Below are 21,552 nucleotides of genomic sequence, written 5' to 3'. Positions count from 1 at the left end.
AACAGGCAAGAGGATGACTGACCATGCTCTCCTCCTCCTCCTCATCCTCCTCCTCTCTGTCATCTAGCCTTCCACGCTAAACAGACGGTATGACAGCTGTGCAGGTAGTACCGTCTATAGTGCATGAAACTATCTCCTGTCCTTCCTCCTCCTCCTCCTCTTCCTCATTGTCACCCAATCCATATTGGGATGAGATGAGGCTTGGCTGTGTGCAATCACCCTGTATGGTTCCTTGCTCCATCTCATTGTGCTCCGCCTGCAATGCATCCTCTTTGATTGTGAGCACAGAGCGTTTCATAAGACAGAGAAGCGAGATGGTGACGCTAATTATGACGTCATCACCGCTCACCATCTTGGTGGAGTCCTCAAAGTTTTGGAGGATGGTACATATGTGTGACATCCATGTCCACTCCTGAGGTCTTATGTGTGGAGTCTGAACTGAATACCGACGGCCTTGTTGATGCTGGTACTCAACAACTGCCCTCTTCTGCTCACAAATCCTTCCCAACATCTGCAGTGTAGAGTTTCAACTCGTGGGGACATCACACACCAGTCTGTGAGCCGGAAGCTGCAAATGCTGCTGAAACACTGCAAGGGCTGCAGAAGCTGTAGCTGACTTACTAAAATGGGCACACAGGTCACGTACTTTAACAAACAGATCCGGCAGCTCCGGGTAGGATTTGAGAAACCGCTGAACCACGAGGTTAAGCACATGGGCCAGGCATGGTACGTGTGTGAGCTCGCCTCGCCTCAGAGCCACCACCAGGTTCCGGCCATTGTCACCCATGACCCTGCATGGCTGTAGGTTCAGCGGTGTGAGCCACAGATGTGCCTGCTCTTTCAGAGCTGTCCACAACTCTTCAGCATTGTGCGGTTTGTCACCTAAGCATATTAGCTTCTGCACAGCCTGTTGCCGCTTGGCCGAGGCAGTGCTGCAGTGCTTCCAGCTTGTGACTGATGTGGTCATTTCGGAGATGGAGGCTGAAGAGGAGGAGGAGGCTGAGGACGATAAGGTGCAGGAGCTGTAGACCGTGGGGGCAACCCTGATTGACCTAGGGCCCGCAATCCTTGGCATTGGGAGGACGTGTTCCGTCATAAGGTCCGACTGAGTCCTGGCTTCCACTATGTTAACCCAGTCTGCCGTCAGCGAGATGTACCGTCCCTGCCCACAAGCACTTGTCCACGTGTCCGTGGTTAGGTGGACTTTTCCGGTAACTGCGTTTTTGAGGGCACAGCTAATGTTTTGGGACACATGCTTGTGTAATGCGGGGACGGCACACTGGGAGAAATAGTGGTGGCTGGGGACCGAGTACCGAGGGACGGCCGCCGCCATCAGGTTGTGGAATGCTTCCATCCCCACTAGCCTAAAAGGCAACATTTCGAGAGCAAGCAGTCGTGAAATGTTAGAATTTACTAGTGTGGCCTGGGGGGGTTTGGCTGCATATTTGCGCTTGCGGTCCAAGGATTGGGGTATGGACAACTGAATGCTGCGCTGGGTCAAGGACATGGACGTGCTTCCTGATGCTGCTACTTGAGAGTGCGCAACTACAGGTGCAGGGCAGGAGGCATCTTCGCATGCACCATGGACAGGGGATTGGCTTGCATTCACAACAGCAGAAGAAGCAATGGTGCCACCTGCAGACACTGCTCCTGGACCCGGGGTTCGGCCCACAAAGTCGGGTGCTTTGCTGCCATGTGACTGATCATGCTGGTGGTGGTCAGGCTGGTCGTTTTGCCACCACTGCTGATGCTGGCCTGACAGTTGGTGCAAATGGCCTTTTTGGGGTTATCGACAGAGTATTTAAAAAACAGCTAGACTCGGGAAGATCTAAAAGTTGTACAGGCAACTTCCTTCGTGTTGGTGTTACCAGGAACGGTTGTCTGCTTTCTTTCTGGGGCCACCATACTGCTTCTTCCTGCCTGTTGGGGTGCTCTGCCTCCCTCTCCCTGTGTGCTGCTGTCCTCGCTCTGCATGTCCTCCTGCCAGGTTGGGTCAGTCACTATATCATCCATCACCTCGTCTTCCACTTCCACACTCTGGTCCTTCTCCTGACTTTCTGGCAATTGTGTCTCATCATCGTCCACCTCTTATGACACTTTCCCACCGTCACCTTCGAGTGACCGTGGCTGCTCAAATATTTGGGCATTGCTACACGCGATCTCCTCTTGCCCCGCTTCAAGTGGACCGGTCGAGAGGCCCGAATCTATAAATGATAAAGTGAACAGCTCTTCGGAGTGTCCAAGTGTGGAATCAGTTATCTCTGGGCACTTGGCATGGTGGGAGGAAGGAGGATCAGGGTGAGAAATATGCGGTCCAGACTCACAGCTACTGAGACTTGACCGTGTGGAAGACAAGGTGGTGGTGGTGGCTATGTGACTGGAAGCATTATCTGCTATCCAACCAATAACCTTTTCACACTGCTCTGTGTTCAATAGTGGTGTTCTGCGGTCCTCTATTAATTGAGACAGGACGTTTGAGCGAGAAGATGTGGTTGTTTGATGTGGCACAATTTCAGCTTGCCTACAACCTCGTGCTCTGTATGCACCATCATCACCATCACGTCCAGATTCCCGTTCCTTGCCATGTGCCTTGCCCAGTTTAAATGGAGGACAATATTTTCCACGCTCACTACAAATGACTGAATTTGGAGCGAACTTATATGTGATCCGTGTGACGGACAAACCACAGTTTTAAATACCTGGCCTGTAGGTAACTATTTTGAACAGAAAACTGGTGTCAATTGCTTCACTGACACACTGAAAAATTTTTTTTAATGGAGGTCAGAAATGACAGTATTTTCTGTGAACGTATATGTGAACCGTGTGACGGAAAAAACACAGTTTTAAATACCTGGCCTGTAGGTAACTATTTTGAACAGCAAACTGGTGTCAATGGCTTCACTGACACACTGAAACAAATTTTTAATGAAGGTCAGAAATGGCAGTATTTTCTGAAAACGGATATGTGATCCGTGTGACGGAGAAATCACAGTTTTAAATACCTGGCCTGTAGGTAACTATTTTGAACAGCAAACTGGTGTCAATTGCTTCAGTGACACACTGAAACAAATTTTTAATGGAGGTGAAAAATGGCAGTATTTTCTGAAAACGTATATGTGATCCGTGTGACAGACAAACAACTGTTTTAAATAACTGGATTTTTGCGCTGTAATATGGAAAGGACCTGGCTGTATTCTGCAGTGCCAACAAGCAAATGGCACAGAAAAGCGGTGTTCTCTGGATTGCTTTTTAAGCAAATAATTTGGATTAAGATCCCAAAAAAAATTATTTCTGGACCCTGAGACCTGGGCCTATTTCTAGAAATATCTAACAGCAGCAGCAGACAGAACTGGAATGGAGCCTCTTGTGTTATGTGCACTGCAGTCTGCTATATACACTGCCTGCCTGCCTATATACACTGCCTGTCTGATATCTCTGCAGATGGATTAGTCCTCAGAAGGACTGTTTGTTGAGATGGATATGTGACTCTAATATAGTTTGGTACACCTACACTAACTAGAAACAAGAAAATCTCTCCCTAGCTCAGCAGCACCTCTCCCTACACTGTCTGATTCCGAAGAGACTGTGACGAGCATGGCGGCGCCAGGTCTGATATATACCTGATGACGCTGTGCGGCAAGCCAAACACTGTAATGCCACAAACAACATGGCTACGGCATTACAGTGAGTGGCAAGCAATCTCTGCATGTTCATTGGCTCTCTAAAGAGCGCCAAACATGCAGGTAGGCGACCCAAGCTCCCGCCGTGTAACTCCGGAAATACTTGGCGAGCGCCAAGCATCTCGAGCAGTGAGATGCTCGGGCGAGCACCGAGCAGTAGCGAGCATGCTTGCTCATCACAACTGATGACCAATTTATTTATTAAAATTTTTATTTAATTAAAATAATTATGATATCATGCCTGAAGAAGAGACCTAAGTTGTCTCGAAAGCTTGCCTTGTAACATAATTTATTTTATTTTTGTTAGCAATTAAAAGGTATAATAACTACAAGATTATCTTGTTTTTCCCACTGATAGCAATCTCTTTACACAAACTCTGGAACGTGGCTGCAAATTTAATTTATATTGGACCAACACATTACAATTTGATAATGCCAAATAAGCATTACTTGAGTGACAGATCATTTGTTTCACCTTTGCTACATTTGAACATTGAAAGTATTGTGGAAATAAGGAGACTTAGACAATGAGCAAACGCTCTGGATTACTACTTTAAGTTGAGCAAGAATACAGCCGTAACACATTCTAGAAGACCATCCAAGCCTCGTCCCTAGCCTTAACTGAGATTATAACTGCTGACTTCATATCAACAGTTCAGACAGGTTAGGATCAAATTTGTTGCGATATACCATATACGATTTTTGGACAAAATACTGTCACGTGAGCACTGTTTGTAGTCACCTGACAGTTCCAGAATGGCTACTATGAGCAGGCTTGGCACAAGACACTCTATTTATCATATTCCAGGGGTGGCCCTGGCCTTCACCCTTTAACCCCTGGGACAGGGATCTGGACTTATACAGATGTACTTCAGCAAGGGCCACAGAGACAGCTGCTGTTTGGTGGTGCAAGCTGGCAAGAGAGGTAGCTGGGTCAGATCCAGGAAGCAATATCAGGGGCAAAATCATCAAGCAAGTGTGTAGGCAAAAGTTAAGCTGAGCTCAAAAAACAGGAATATTTAGAATAACAAACAGGAGCTCAGCACAGCAATGCACACCAGAACAGCAATACTATAACCTGACAGTGGAGTCAGAGCTTCAGGGGTTAAAATAGATGACTGTCCCGCCCAGGGCTCTTAGGAAGGAGTGATCAAAACCTAGACAAAAAGTAACCCCATAGCTCCCTTATGAAGCAGCAATAAAAATCCCAGGGTAAAAACAAGATTGGCACTGTCACAGGTTACATGCAACAAAGGCTCGCTTATGGCCAGTGGCCAAGGTGGAAGTAAAGGAGGCGCCAATCGGCACAGATTTTACATATATGTGCCGCCCAGACCAGGCCGCTGCGGCCATGGTACTGGTACACAGCGGTCCAAGGGCTGGTATGGTCCGACCTGGGGCGCACATCAGTCTTTATCAGTTGTGGGGGTTAATAATAAAAAGGGTTCATGACGCCAGTTGGGATGTTCGGCCTGGTATGGCCGGGCACTGATGAGGGCCCCTGGGAGTTAGGTGGTGATGAGCAGTGCCAAATGACTAACCCTTACCAACCAGGGCTGGCTCCAAGGGGAGTTGGAGCAAGAATGGTGCAGCAGAAAATAATTAGCTTTAGACAGGGTAATAACCAGTGTGTACCATAGAATCATAGAATAGAATCATAGAATGGTTGAGTTGGAAGGGACCTCCTGGGTCATCTGGTCCAACCCCCTGCTCAAAGCAGGATTCACTAGATCATCTCAGACAGATGTCTGTCCAGCCTCTGTTTGAAGACGTCCATTGAAGGGGAACTCACCACCTCTGGTGGCAGCCTGTTCCACTCATTAATCACCCTAACTGTCAAAAAGTTTTTTCTAATATCTAATCTGTGTCTCCTCCCATTTAGTTTCATCCCATTGCTTCTAGTCTTTCCTTCTGCAAATGAGAATAAAGATGATCCTTCTACAATGTGACAGCCCTTGACATATTTGTAGACAGCTATTAAGTCTCCTCTCAGTCTTCTTTTTTGCAAGCTAAACATTCCCAAATCCTGCAACCGTTCCTCATAGGACATGGTTTGCAGACCAGTCACCATTCTGGTCGCTCTTCTCTGAACTTGCTCCAGTTTGTCTATGTCTTTTTTAAAATGTGGTGCCCAAAACTGTACACAGTATTCCAGATGAGGTCTGACCAAAGAGGAGTAAAGACCGATAATGACTTCACGTGATCTAGACTGTATGCTTCTGTTAATACATCCCAGAATTGTATTTGCCTTTTTTGCTGCTGCATCACACTGTTGACTCATGTTTAGTCTATGATCTATTAGTATACCTAAGTCTTTTTCACATGTACTGTTGCTTAGCTCTATTCCTCCCATTCTGTATATGCTTTTTTCATTTTTATTGCCCAGATGTAGTACTTTGCATTTTTCCCTGTTAAAAACCATTCTGTTGGTTGCTGCCCACTGCTCCAGTTTATTTAGGTCTTTTTGAATCCTCTCTCTCTCTTCTCTAGTATTAGCTATCCCTCCTAGCTTTGTGTCATCAGCAAATTTAATCAGTTTACCCTCAATTCCTTCATCTAAATCATTGATAAAGATGTTGAACAATACAGGTCCCAGGACGGAGCCCTGTGGTACCCCACTTGAGACATTCATCCAGCTGGATGTGAAGCCATTTACAACCACCCTTTGAGTCCGATCACTAAGCCAGTTATGAATCCACCTAACAGTTGCCTGGTCCATTGCATACTTGGTCATTTTTTCAATAAGGATGGTGTGAGATACTTTGTCAAATGTTTTGCTGAAGTCAAGATATACTATATCTACAGCATTTCCCTGATCCACCCAGTCAGTGATTCTGTCATAGAAGGAAATTAAGTTAGTCTGACATGACTTGTTAGTTACAAACCCATGCTGACTCTGGTTAATCACTTCATTCTTATCCATGTACTTACATACATGTTGTTTAATAATTTGTTCAAAGATCTTTCCTGGTATAGAAGTCAGACTCACCGGCCTATAGTTCCCTGGGTCCACCTTCTTCCCCTTTTTGAAGATAGGAACAACATTTGCTCTTCTCCAGTCTTCTGGGACTTCTCCTGTTCTCCAAGAATTTTCAAAGATTATGGAGAGTGGTTCTAAAATTTCTTCTACGATCTCCTTCAGTACTCTGGGGTGTAATTCATCTGGACCTGGAGACTTGAACTCATTTATGTTAGCTAAATATTCCCTCACAATCTTTCTGTTTACAGATAACTTTGATTCCTCAATTCCTTTAAAAGGACAGTGAAGATCAGTTGATGTTACATTTTCTTTCTGAGAGAAAACAGATGCAAAATAGGAATTAAAAAGTTCGGCCTTCTCAACATCCTCTCTTACCATTTCTCCATTTTCATCCTGTAAAAATCCTATAGCATCTTTGACTTTTCTTTTACTTTTGACATACCCCCAAAATCCTTTTTTATTGCTTTTGACATCTCTTGCAAGCCTTAATTCATTGTCAGCTTTAGCTAACCTGATACGTGCCCTACAGGATCTGCAGACTGCATTATAATCTTCTTTAGATATGCCTCCCTCTTTCCATTTAATAAACATTTCTTTCTTTCTTTTTAGCATGTGTTTAAGTTCTGTGTTCATCCATCCTGGTTTCCTTAAATGCTTCCCATTCTTCCTACTTTTCGGGATTGTTAACGATTGTGCTTTGAGAATCTCATTTTTAAAAATTTCCCATCCTTTGTGGACATTTTTGTCCTTAAGGACATCCAGCCATTGGATCCCTCCTATTCTCTTTCTGAGTCTCTTAAAATCTGCCTTTCTAAAATCTAACCTTGAAGTTTGAGTCTTCACATGTCTTCCTCCTCTAGTTATCCAAAATTCTATAATAGCATGATCACTGCCTCCTAGGGTCCCAGCCACCTTTATCTCCTCAACCATTTCCTCCCTGTTTATAAGGATTAGATCCAAAGTAGCAGATCCCCTTGTTTTCTCCCCTACCTTTTGGAAGATAAAGTTGTCAGCAAGAGAGGATAAGAATTTGCTTGACCTGTTAGTTTTACTTGAGAGAGATTCCCAACAAATGTCTGGATTGTTGAAATCTCCCATGACCACTACGTCATATTTTTTGGAGAACTTGGTCATTTGATACATAAAGAGTTCATCCATATCTTCAGCTTGCCCAGGTGGCCTGTAGTAAATGCCTACAATGGTGTCCTTTCCGTTGTTCTCTCCTTGTATTCTTACCCAAACAGTTTCCACAGAACTCCCAGTCTCTGAAGCTTCAATCTCTGTGCAGATATACGCTTTTCTAACATACAATGCAACACCTCCTCCTCGTTTATCAAGTCTGTTTCTTGCAAATAAGTTGTATCCTTTTAGCCTTTTATTCCAATCATGTGTATCGTCCCACCAAGTTTCAATGATTCCAATGACATCATATTCCTTTTCCTGCATTAGTAGTTCCAATTCTCCTTGTTTGTTGCCCATGCTTTGTGCATTTGTATAAAAACATTTTAGTTTGTGATTGGTTTCTCTTCCTCCCATATTTTTATTATTTAAATTGTTTTGTCTTTGTTCTTCCTTTCCACTTCCAGTAGCAGAGATCTCAATAGTATTTGTCAGCTGTATGGCTTTTTCTGGCCTTTTGCTTCCCTTCCCACATTGTTCTAGTTTAAAGCTCTTCTGATGAGTGTAGCAAGGCGACTTCCAAATACATGTTTTCCAGTCTTCGTAAGGTGCACCCCATCTCTAGCAAGTAGTCCATCGTATAGGTAATTCATTCCGTGATCCAGAAATCCAAATCCTTGATGACGGCACCATCGACGTAGCCAGTTGTTCACCTGTAGAATCTTATTCCACCTCATTGTTCCATGGCCATCCACTGGGAGGATGGATGAGAAGACCACCTGCGCTCCCAATTCTTTCACTTTCTTGCCTAAGTCTTCAAAGTCACTGCAGATGGTTTCCAGGTCCTTTCTTGCGGTGTCACTTGTCCCCACATGTATTAGCAGGAATGGGTAGTGATCTGTAGGTCTGAAGAGTCTTGATATCCTGTCAGACACATCTTTAATTTTTGCTCCTGGAAGACAGCACATTTCTCTTGAGGTTATGTCTGGTCTGCAGATAGCGGCCTCTGTTCCTCTTAACAGGGAATCCCCCATGACCTCCACTCTCCGTTTTTTCTTCACATCATTCTTCTTTCTCCATCTAAGAGGATTCTGAGGGCTTACAAGGTTATTCATTGCTGGCAAAGTCTTATTTTGCTGTATTTCTTCATGGTTCTCCTGCGTGAGAGCCTGGTACTGGTTCCTGAGCAGTATGGGTGCTGACTGCCTCTCGATCCTCCTGCTTCTGTGGGTCACATGCTTCCATTCCTCTGTTTCGTCAGGTGCAGTTCGAATTTCTTCTCTTTCTGAATCATGAAGAGATAATTCTGCTCTGTCTAAGAACTCTTCACCTTCCTTAATGATTTTCAAGGTAGTTAACCTCTCTTCTAGATTTTGCAACTTTTCCTCCAACAGGGACACAAGCTTGCATTTCTGGCATGTGAAGTTTGGCTTTTCCACTGGCAAGTCTGTGAACATGTAGCAGGATATGCAGCTCACCAAATGGCTCCTGGACTCTTCCATGTTCTTATTGTTAATGTTCTGAAAACAGTGAAAAAAGCTTAAAAAAAAAGCTTCAAAAGGCGCGCGCCGATAGCCGCGCGGTTTACCGATGTCCTCTTTTCAGCTCCAACAGCGAAAATCCAGTGTTCTTTGAGCTTGCGGAGACTCTTCACTTACCCCAAAATGCAGTGGGAATATGCAAATTATCTCCTCAGGACTCCTCCCCTGGTTTACCGATGTCCTCTTTTCAGCTCCAACAGCCAAAATCCAGTGTTCTTTGAGCTTGCGGAGACTCTTCACTTACCCCAAAATGCAGTGGGAATATGCAAATTATCTCCTCAGGACTCCTCCCCTGGTTTACCGATGTCCTCTTTTCAGCTCCAACAGCCAAAATCCAGTGTTCTTTGAGCTTGCGGAGACTCTTCACTTACCCCAAAATGCAGTGGGAATATGCAAATTATCTCCTCAGGACTCCTCCCCTGGTTTACCGATGTCCTCTTTTCAGCTCCAACAGCCAAAATCTAGTGTTCTTTGAGCTTGCGGAGACTCTTCACTTACCCCAAAATGCAGTGGGAATATGCAAATTATCTCCTCAGGACTCCTCCCCTGGTTTACCGATGTCCTCTTTTCAGCTCCAACAGCCAAAATCCAGTGTTCTTTGAGCTTGCGGAGACTCTTCACTTACCCCAAAATGCAGTGGGAATATGCAAATTATCTCCTCAGACTCCTCCCCTGGTTACTGGTTACCTTTTTACTGGACTTCTGCAAACAGTTCCAGAAGCTTCTATACAGTTCACATACAGGGTTTTGGTCAGACCTGCATGGTGAGGGTTCAGATTCTCTGCTGTGAGGTTGTGTAGCCTTCCTGCTGCTAATTATACCTCTGTTAGACGATTCATTGGATCCTCAGGGGTCCAAGGTGAACAGTTACTGGATCTGTGATCCCTTCCAGGGAGCAGGCAACATGAATCCTGTCAGAACACTCACTTTCTCTTGTAGTAGTGTCTTTGACTCCTTGCGGTTACTGAGCTCCCAGGTAAAAACTTCACTGCTCGTTATATGAAGACCGAGCAGACTCATAGTTTAGCACAGACTCTGGAAGTCTCTGTGCTATAGGGACTGGACCCTGCCTTGTGCAGCTTGTACATGCAGAGAGTACACTTCTCTCCCTTGCATAGAGAACTCCATAAAGCTGCTTTCCTCACACTACAGCTAAAACCCAAGCACCTCCTCCCCTTTCTGAGGGATCGTGCAAAACTTCCTCGTTTGGACAAAAGTGCACAATCCTCCAGTAAGTGATCGGGTAACAATATGTGTATGGAACGAAAACAGCAGAGAACTTATCCCTCACCATTGCTGGCAATACAGATAAATTATATTACAGATGCAGGCATTTTGTGGCGCTATAAACACGAGTGCCACAGACACATCTCATTATATCTGGTGCAAAGCAAAAACAGCTCATTAAAAGTTATTTTTTTCAGTTGTGGTAGTGTAATAGCGTAAAGATGATTTACTAAGTCAGAATCTAGTCAATCTGTCATTAATGAATGAAGCCTAAAATGTAATTTACAACTTTCTCAATACGTTTGTTTTTGTAAAGACTAGAGATGAGCGAACTTGTTCGGAAAACGTTCGCTAATAGTGATGAGCGAATATGTTCGAAATCCGATCTCAAAAGTTAAATTCGGCACGAATGTGGCACATTGGGATTTGTGATCAGAAAGTCGAGCATTTTTACTTAAATTCAATGGCACCGTTAAGCGAATAAGTGTGGGAACGTGATTGATGATCAACTACAGCATTTAAGAGTTTGGCTAGCATAGTGCCTGTGTATGATGAGCGGGAAGACGTGTTAAATGAGTGAAGGGGCTGAGGAGAGCTCAAAACAGGTCAGATCAGCGGCGAGCTTGTAATCTTTTTTTATTTCTGTAACTTTAAGTCAGGAAACCGCGGCTAGCCATTCAGAGCACAGGAAACATCCACACTGTCGAGACACAAGGGCTTCTGCCATTGGCTGCTGAAATCACATGTCTTCTCTATATAAAGAGTGGTCATGTTCTCTCAGCGCCATTTTATGCATGTCACTTTTGACAGACGCTGCTACAGCACCCTGCTTTTGTTTAATGAGAGATATTAGCTAGATAGATGAGCGCTTGTTTGGAAGTCAGATAGTGTTGATAAGTCCTCTGCTGTGTACCTGTTCAATCAACCTTGCAGCACATTTTTTGTTTTCTTGTGCAATTACTGAGATTCAGACAAACAGAGGGCCCATGGCAAAGAACCGTGTTGTGCACTGCTTGTATTGTGCTGTATGCACAAGTATCTTGTCAATCTATTTTTGAACTTGCTAATGTGATAAAGCAAGCAAGCCCATGTAGCCCACATTTTGTGGGGTTCAAATTCAGCTGTACGCACAGTAAAAAAAAATATTTTTTCCACAAAATATTTTTTTTGGCGCAAACATGATACCCTCTGCTTTAAGTCACCTACTATTTTAGTAAAGTTGAACTTCAGCTGTTTTCAGAGTACAAAAATATATTTTTTCTGCTGCTGGCCAGACTACAAACAGTATTTTTATCTGTCGTAAACATGATACACGCTGCTAAAAGCCACCTACTATTTTATTGGAGTTGAACTTCAGCTGTTTTCAGAGTGAAAAAAATGATTTTTTGTCTTGCTAGGCAGAGTCCAAAAAATATTTTTTTTGTGACAAACGTGTTACACTCTGCTATAAGCCACCTAGTAGTCCTTTAGTAGCAGTGAAGTTTAGCTGTATGCAGAGCTTATGCAGAGTAAAAAAAATCTATTTTTTGCTGTGGCTAACGTGAGGCTAGATCTGAGTTTGAAATATCTTGGAGAATATAGTCTATGTTAATCAGGCCTCATCCACAGAAAAAAATACTTTCTTCAATTCCTAACATTAAACAGCTGGGGATATTTCAGTTTGAAATAGTTTGGAGAATATCTCGTATGTTATACAGGTCTTGTCCACACTAAAAAAATACTTTCTTCTGTTACTAATGTGATACAGCAGGGGATATGTCAGTTTGAAATAGTTTGGAGAAAATCTCATATGTTATACAGGCCTCATCCACAATAAAAAAAATTCTTTCTTCTGTTACTAATTTGATACGGTATGGGACATCTCAGGGTGCCAATGGAGGGTGGTTCACTGCGATCGCGGTGGGTTGGTGATACTAGAAAAACTGTTAGTGAACGTGCAAGAGGCGAAGAACAAATGGAAGAGGGGATGAGCGAGCAACAGTCAGAATATAAAGAGGATAATCATCCCCTCTCTGTTCGTGTTTGGCAGGAGGGGACGAAGGAAACAAGCATCAGAATTACCCAGCCACCAACAAAGCATGGGCTTGAACCTCATGGAAGAGCCCGATATTAGAGTGCTTTCTTGCTGCACTATCTGCAACATGATTCTCGTACAGTTATGATTCAAAATAATGCTGACTACTGGGTTGCCACTCTGTTAGATCCACGTTATACGAGTAAATTTTTCCAGATGCTTCCCGCCCTGGAAAGGGACCCGCAAATGCTGGAGTATCGAAACATGCTTTTACACAACCTTAAGATAGGTTTTCCCCAAGGCAGCAGTGAGGCACACAGTGTTCATCGCAGCTCTACACTTCCAACCTCTGGCACATCAATTCATCAGCGCCAAAATATTAGCAGCAGCAGTAGTGTAAGTGGCAGAGGCAATTTCTGTGAGTCCTTTCACACATTTTTTAGACCAGCTTGTGCACCAGTACAACAGAGTACAAGTCTGACACGTGGTGAACGACTGGAGAGGATGGTGCACTCCTGATTGAGTCTCCATCTGCTGGGTCGGCTGTAGTGGAAGAAATGTCGTTCCTAATTCTGCTATTTCTACTGCAGTGAAATTGATGCCACTTCGCTTGTGTCTGCCACTAATTATTGTAAATGTGGAGAATCCTGATTGAGTCTACATCTACTGGGTTGGCTGTAGTGGAAGAGGTGTCTGTCCCCATTATACTACTTCTAATCTAATGAAATTGATTCGACTTCGGTGGTGTCAGGTCCTAATCTTTTTAATATGAACACTGCTGGTTGGGTCTCCATTTGCTGGGTTGGCTGTAGTGTGAAGAAGTTTTCGTCTCCATTATAATAGTTATACTGTAGTGAAATTATTTTTTTGGTGCAGATATTATTCTCCACACAGTGGTACATAAACATGATAAACTCAAAATTGGTTTTCAATAAACAACTATCAGCCGCCCCATCAAACGCATCTGCTGCTTCTTCCTCCTCCTCTGTTACAATGCCAAGTTTTGTTAAGCAGGTCTCCGACCGCAGAACCTCCGGTTGTATACCTGCTCCAGTCAGGCTGAGTGAGAGCCCGTCAGCTCGATCGGAAGCAGACATACCTGCTGTGTTTGTTTCACTGAGCATACCCCATGTTTCTCAATCCACCGTAACATCTTCGCCTGCACCTCACTCACGATCCAGCAGTTTTTCCGGTTCACCGTACTCTGGCCGCTCTCATCACTGCAGCCAGCCCTCAGTCCTGCAGTTGTGGTCATGTAAAAGATTGTTTCCTCCTACACATGACAAAGCTAAGAGGTTAAACTCCACCATCTCCAATCTGTTGGCCACGGAAATAGTGGTGTTAGGTCCTAATTTTTTTAAATGTGAACAGTCCTGATTGTGTCTCCATCAGCTGGGTTGGCTGTAGTGGAAGAGGTGTCGGTCCCCATTATGCTACTTATACTCTTCTGAAATTGATGCCACTTTGGTGATTTTAGGCCCTAATTTTTTGAAATGTGGAGAATCCTAATTGGGTCTCCATTAGTGATGTGCGAATGCGCTCGCCACTGCTCGGTACTCACCCGAGCATCACTGTGCTCGACAAGCTCGGAGCTTGGCGAGTATTTCCGGGTTGCCTGGGCGGTAACTTGGGTCACCTCCCTGCATGTTTGGTGCTCTTTAGAGAGCCAATAAACATGCAGGGATTGCCTGCCATGCACTGTAATGCCATAGCCATGTTGGTTGTGGGCATTACAGTGATTCGCTGGCTGTACAGTGTCATCAAGTCTATATGAGAACTGGCGCCGCTATGCTCGTCATAGTGTACCCCGGAATCAGGCAGAGTAGGGAGAGGTGCTACTGAGTCAGGGAGAGATTTGCTTGTTTATAGTTAGTATAGGTATTCCACAACATATATATATCCATCTGAACTAACAGTCCTTCTGAGGACTAATCCAGCTGCATATATTCAGTGGTGATAGCAGGAGTTAGGCAGGGATGCAGGGTATGTGGCAGACTGCAGTGCATATAGTGCAAGAGGGTCCATTGAACGTCCTGTTAGCAAAGGTATTCCACAACATATATATATGCAGTGGGGAAGAAAAGTATTTAGTCAGTCACCAATTGTGCAAGTTCTCCCACTTAAAAAGATGAGAGAGGCCTGTAATTGACGTCATAGGTAGACCTCAACTATGAGAGACAAAATGAGGAAACAAATCCTAAAAAATCACATTGTCTGATATGGAAAGAATTTTTTTTTTAATTTTGGTGGAAAATAAGTATTCGGTGGTATGTATATATTCATCTGAACTAACAGTCCTTCTGAGGACTAATCCAGCTGCATATAAACAGTGCTAGGCAGACAGGCAGTGTATATGGCAGACTGCAGACTACAGCAATAGAGGGTCCATTGAACATCCTGTCTGCTGCTGCTGTAATAATTACAGATATTTGTAGACACAGCCCCAGATATCAGGGGTCAGGGCACATTTTTTTATCTTAATCCTGGTTATTTGCTTAAAAAGCAATCCAGAATACACCATTTTTCTGCTCAATTTGCTTGTTCTCACTGCAGAAGAAAGGCAGATCTGTTCCATATTTCAGCGATAAAAATCCAGAAATTTAAACTAAATGTGGAAAATATTGGCCTCCTTTTCCATTCTGTTGCAGTGTGTCGGTCAAGCTATTCACACTAGGTGTCTGTGAAGAATAGTATTAGCAAATTACAGGCCTGCTATTTAAAACTGTGGTTCTCTATCAGACATAACACCTATAAGAGTGTTCCAAAAGCCATCAGCCATTTCTTCCATTTGTATTATGTTGCAGTGTGTTGGTCAAGCTATTCACACTAGGTCTCTGTGTGGAATAATATTAGTAAATTACAGGCCTTCTATTTAAAATTGTGGTTCACTGTCAGAAGTATCACATATAACTGTGTTCCAAAATCAGCCATTTCTCGTGAACGTGGAAAATATTGTCCTCCATTAAAAATGGGCAAGTTGCTTGGCAAGGGATGGGGAAGTGGATGTGATGGTGATGGTGCATGCAGAGACCGAGGCCGAAGACGTGGCCATGGTCAAGCTGAAATTGTGCCACAACAAACACCCACATCTTTTCACTCGACCTTCCTTTCCAAACTACTAGGGGATCGCAGTACACCCCTACTGAACCTAGAGCAATGTCAAAAGGTTGTTGGTTGGATAGCAGATAATGCTTTCAGTCACTTTGCCACCACCACCACCCTGTCTTCCACACGGTCAAGTCTCAGTAGCCGTGAGTCTGGACCGCATATTCCTCACCCTGATCCTCCTTCCTCCCACCATGCCGAGTGCCCAGAGACAACTCATCCCACACTTGGACACTCCAAAGAGCTGTTCACTTTTCCATTTGTAGATTCGGACCACTCACCTGGCCAGCTACAAGTGAGTCAAGAGAAGAACGCGTGTAGCGATGCCCAAATAATGGAGCAGCCACGGTCACACGAAGGTGACGGTGGGAAAGTGCAATTACTGTCGCAAAAGGTGGATGATGATGATAATGAGACACAATTGCCAGAAAGTCAGGAGGAGGACCAGGGTACAAAAGTGGAAGGCTAGGTGGTGGATGATATAGTGACTGACCCAACTTGGCAGGGGGACATACAGAGCGAGGAATGAAGCACACAGGGGGAGGGAGCTGTAGCACCACAAGAGGCAGGAAGAAGCAGTGTGGTGGCCGCAGACACTACGCGGGCAACCATTCCTCGTAACGCCAACACGACGGAAGTTGCCAGTACAACTGTTAGGTCTTCCCGAGTCTGGTTATTTTTTAAAGACTGTGCAGATAACCCCAAAAAGGCCATTTGCACCACCTGTCAGGCCAGCATCAGCAAGGGTAGCAAAACTAGCAGCCTGACCACCACCAGCATGATCAAGCACATGGCAGCAAAGCACCCGACTAAGGGGGCCAAACCCCAGGGTCCAGCAACAGTGTCTGCGGGTGACACCGCTGCTTGTTCCGCTGTTGTGCATGCACGCCAATCACCAGTCCATGGCGCATGCCAAGATGCCTCCCGCTCCTGTCGTTGAACACTCTCAACTAGCACCATCAGCAAGCATGTCCACGTCCCAGCGCAGCGTTCAGTTGTTCCCACCGCAGTCCTTGGAACGCAAGCGGAAATACGCAGCCAATGCCCCACAGGCCACACTACTGAATTCACACATTTCGCTAATGCTTGCCCTTTAAATCTTGTCTTTTAGGCTCGTAAAGACGGAAGCTTTCCGCAACCTGATGGCGGCCGCCATCCCTCGGTACTCGGTCCCCAGCCGCCACTATTTCTCCCTGTGTACCATCCCCGCATTACATGAGCATGTGTCTCACAACATAGGAAGTGCCCTCAACAACGCAGTTACTGGGACAGTCCACCTAACCACAGACACGTGGACAAGTGCTTGTGGGCAGGGACGGTACATCTTGCTGACGGCACACTGGGTTAATATAGTGGAAATCAGGAAAAAGTCGGACCTTGGGACGGATCATGTCCTCCCGACGCTGAGGATTGCGAGCCCTGGGTCAATCCGGGTTGCCCCCACATTCTAGAGCTCCTGTACCTCCTCCTCTTCAGCCTCCATCTCCGAAATGACCACATCAGTTGCAAGCTGGAAGCACTGCATCACTGCCCTGGCCAAGCGACAACAGGCTACGCTGAAGCTAATATGCTTAGGTGACAAACTGCACAACGCTGAAGAGTTGTGGACAGCTCTGAAAGAGCAGGCATATCTGTGGCTGACAAAGTGGCGTAATTCCTTTGACAACGTTGTTGACAGAAGCGACCTGGGAGTCAGAAATGCTTCCAGGGGTCTTCCCCATGCTGTCCCCATGTCTTCTGAGCACTGCTCCCATCGATGTGGGCAATTTTTTGGCCCTCTGCAGACCGCCGGAGGGAGCCGCCTGAAAAATGCTCGAGTTTCCCATAGACTTACATTGGGCTCGTTGCTCGGGTTGAGCACCTGAGTATTCCAATGTGTGGATGGCTTCACTTCAGGTACTGGGTGCAAATACCGAACCGTGAAGTGCCATTCACTGGATATTCCTGGCAGGTTGTAGACAAGCTCATTCCCACAGAAAAGCTCCAGCAAGCTAAGGAGTTTGCGCATTGTCTTGTAGTCTGGTTTTTATACCAAAGATCCTGCTCATTTTTATAGTTTTAAGTGAGCACTAGTGATCAGAGAGCATGCTCGCTACTGCTCGGTGCTCGCCCGAGCATCTCACTGCTCGAGATGCTCGGTGCTCGCCGAGTATTTCCGGGGTTGCTCGGCGGGAGCTCGGGTTTCCTCCCTGCATGTTTGGCGCTTTTTACAGAGCCAATGAACATGCAGGGATTGCCTGGCGCTCACTGTAATGCCATAGCCATGTTGGTTGTGACATTACAGTGATTGGCTGGCCACACAGCGTCATCACGTCTATATCAGACCTGTCGCTGCCATGCTCATCACAGTCACTCCGGAATCAGACAGTGTAGGGAGAGGTGCTGCTCAGCTAGTCAGAGATTTTCTTGTTTCTAGTTAGTGTAGGTGTACCAAACTATATTGTAGACACATATCCATCTCAACAAACAGTCCTTCTGAGGACTAATTTATCTGCAGAGATATCAGGCAAGCAGTGTATATAGGCAGGCAGGGTATATAGCAGACTTCAGTGCACATAGCACAAGAGGCTCCATTCCAGTTTTGTCTGCTGATGCTGATGCTGATGCTGTTTGATATTTCTAGAAATAGGTCCAGGTCTCAGGGACCAGGAATAATTTTTTTTTGGATCTTAATCCTCAATAGTTGCTTAAAAAGCTATCCAGAAAACACAGCTTATCTGCACCATTTGCTTGCTGGCACTGCAGAATACAGCCAGGTCCTTTCCATATTACAGCTCTAAAAATCCAGCTATTTAAAACTGTGGTTTGTCCGTCACATGGATCACATATAATTGCGCTGAAAATACTGCAATTTCTGGCATCCAATAAAAATTTATTTCAGTTTGTCAGTGAAGCAATTGACACCAGTTTGCTGTTCAAAATAGTTACCTACAGGCCAGGTTTTTAAAACGGTGTTTTCTCCATCACACGGATCACATATACATTTTCAGAAAATACTGCCATTTCTGGCCCCCATTAAAAATTTGTTTCAGTGTCTCAGTGAAGCAATTGACACCAGTTTGCTGTTCAAAATAGTTACCTACAGGTCAGCTATTTAAAAATGTGTTTTGTCCATCACACGGATCACATATAAGTTCGCTCCAAATTCAGTCATTTGTAGTGAGCGTGGAAGATATTGTCCTCCATTTAAAATTGGCAAGGCACATGGCAATGGACGGGGAACTGGACGTGATGGTGGATGGTGCATACAGACGCCGAGGCAGTGGGCAAGCTGAAATTGTGCCACAACAAACACCCACATCTTCTCGCTCGACCTTCCTGTCCCAATTAATAGGAGACCGCAGAACACCACTATTGAACACAGAGCAGTGTGAAAAGGTTATTGGTTGGATAGCAGATAATGCTTCTAGTCACTTAGCCACCACCATCACCACCTTGTCTTTCACATGGTCAAGTCTCAGTAGCTGTGAGTCTAGACCGCATATTCCCCACCCTGAACCTCTTTCCTCCCACCATGCTGAGTGCCCAGAGACAACTGATTCCACACTTGGACACTCCAAAGAGCTGTTCACTTTTCCATTTATAGATTTGGGCCTCTCGCCTGGTCCACTTGAAGCGGGGCAAGAGGAGATCACACGTAGTGAGGCCCAAATATTTGAGCTGCCACGATCACACGAAGGCGAAGGTGGGAAAGTGTCACAAGAGGTGGATGATGATGAGACACAATTGCCAGAAAGTCAGGAGGAGGACCAGAGTGTGGAAGTGGAAGATGAAGTGGTGGATGATATAGTGACTGACCCAACCTGGCAGGAGGACATGTAGAGCGAGGAGAGCAGCACATAGAGTGAGGGAGTCAGAGCACCCCAACAGGCAGGAATAAGCAGTTTAGTGGCAGCAGAAAGAAAGCAGGCAACTGTTCCCCGTAACACCAACATGAAGGAAGTTGCTAGTACATCTGTTAGGTATTCCCGAGTCTGGTTGTTTTTTAAAGACTCTGCCGATAACTCAAAAAGGCCATTTGCACCACCTGCCAGGTCAGCATCAGCAGGGGTTGCAAAACGACTAGCCTGACCACCACCAGCATGATCAGGCACATGGCAGCAAAGCACCCGACTTTGTGGGTCGAACCCCAGGGTCCAGGAACAGTGTCTGCGGGTGGCACCACTGCTTCTTCCAAAGGTGTGCATGCAAGCAAATCCCCTGTCCATGGTCCATGCGTTCAGTTGTCCATACCCCAGTCCTTGGAATGCAAGAGCAAATACGCAGCCAACGCCCCACAGGCCGCACTACTAAATTCCCACATTTCGCGACTGCTTTTGCTAGAAAGCGTGGTGATGGAAGCGTTCCGCAACCTGTTGTAAAATGTTAAAATGACATTTCCCAGTGAATGCATTTGTCTTAAAAAATAACGTAAAAAAAACCCCAAACAGTAGGATCTTTCTTTAGTTTAAAAAACAGAGTTGCCAATGTAACCTCAATGTAATCACATTGTTCAGCTCCTGCACCTCCTCCTCCATCTCCGAAATGACCATATCAGTCACAAGCTGGAAGCACTGCAGCACTGGCTTGGCCAAGCGGCAACAGGCTGTGCTGAAGATAACATGCTTAATGCTTAGGTGACAAACCACCCAGCACTGCAGAGTTGTTGAAAGCTGTAACACAGCAGCCTGATCTGTAGCTCTCACCGCTGAACATACAGCCAGGCATGGTCGTGTGTGACAATGGGCGGAACCTGGTGACTGAGAATTGACAGCCGGAGTAGATACGGTTTCCCTCTATGCCAGTCCTTTCACCGAGCTAAAGAATATGGCTGTGGTGAAATACAAATCCCACTGAGAAGCTGTTTCAGATTGAAATACATTGAGCCCACCTGAGGATTTGATTCTGAGGGCTCACCTTTCTCCCCCGCTCAAGAGCCCCATAGCAGCTGAAAAGTGCTATCATGAACTCTCCTGATGTGGAAGCCAGGACACACCAGAGGATTCTCTAGTGGGACCGTCCATCCCTGCTGAGAAGCAGTCCTGGCTAAGAAAAGTGTGTGAGAAGTTTCCCGGACACTATGGCTCCTTTTTTACCGAGCCGGAAACACACGCAAACACAGGGAGAACATAAAAAATCCTTGCAGATGTTGTCCTTGCTGGGCTTTGAACCTAGGATCCAAGCGCTACAAGGCTTCAGTGCTAACCACTGATCCAATGTGCTGCCGTTCACCCTCTGATATCTAACAGGCTGGTGAAACTTGCACCTACTGGCACTCTATCTTCAGCTCCTTTGTGAGAAACTAATGTATTTGGGCAGCCACTCAGTCTAACAAATAAAATTCCTGAGAAGGAAATTGGGGATAGCTTCGCTACTGGTCCTGGGGGCAGTGCTAATTCCTTGGCATCGTACCATAGTTTACTGGAAATATTCCTGGCTGATGGGAGGCAAGCAGATTCCCACAGAAAAGTACCAGCAGTATTGTTCAGGGATCCGTGCTTTTAGAAGGCGTAGACATCACCGGGAGAAAAAGTGGCGGCTGGGGACCGAGTATGAACACGAGGCATGAGGCATGAGGTTGTGAAAAGCTTCCGCCTCCTCGAGCCTAAAAGGCCACATTTCAACTAAAGCAGCTTTAGAGGACTTCCTGGGAGAAATGACTGCTGGAGTAGATATGTTTTCCCAAGTCCTTTCACCATGCTAAAGAATATGGCAGTGGTGAAATACAACTCTCAGCAAAAAAAAGCTGTGGACTGGCTCTGTACCATCCCTGGCCACATTCACTTGACCACGTGTTTGTGGGTAGGCGGTCCTTGCCATTAAGTTCACTGGGGAGGGCACGGGTAATGTTGTGGGACCCATGCTTGTTGAAGGCGGATTCTACACCGGGAGAAATAGTGGCGGCTG

The sequence above is a fragment of the Phyllobates terribilis genome, unplaced genomic scaffold (assembly GCF_046119375.1).
Source record: "Phyllobates terribilis strain yellow unplaced genomic scaffold, ASM4611937v1 Scaffold_4__5_contigs__length_816908805, whole genome shotgun sequence".
NCBI lineage: Eukaryota > Metazoa > Chordata > Amphibia > Anura > Dendrobatidae > Phyllobates > Phyllobates terribilis.
This window is presented reverse-complemented; position numbering follows the sequence as displayed.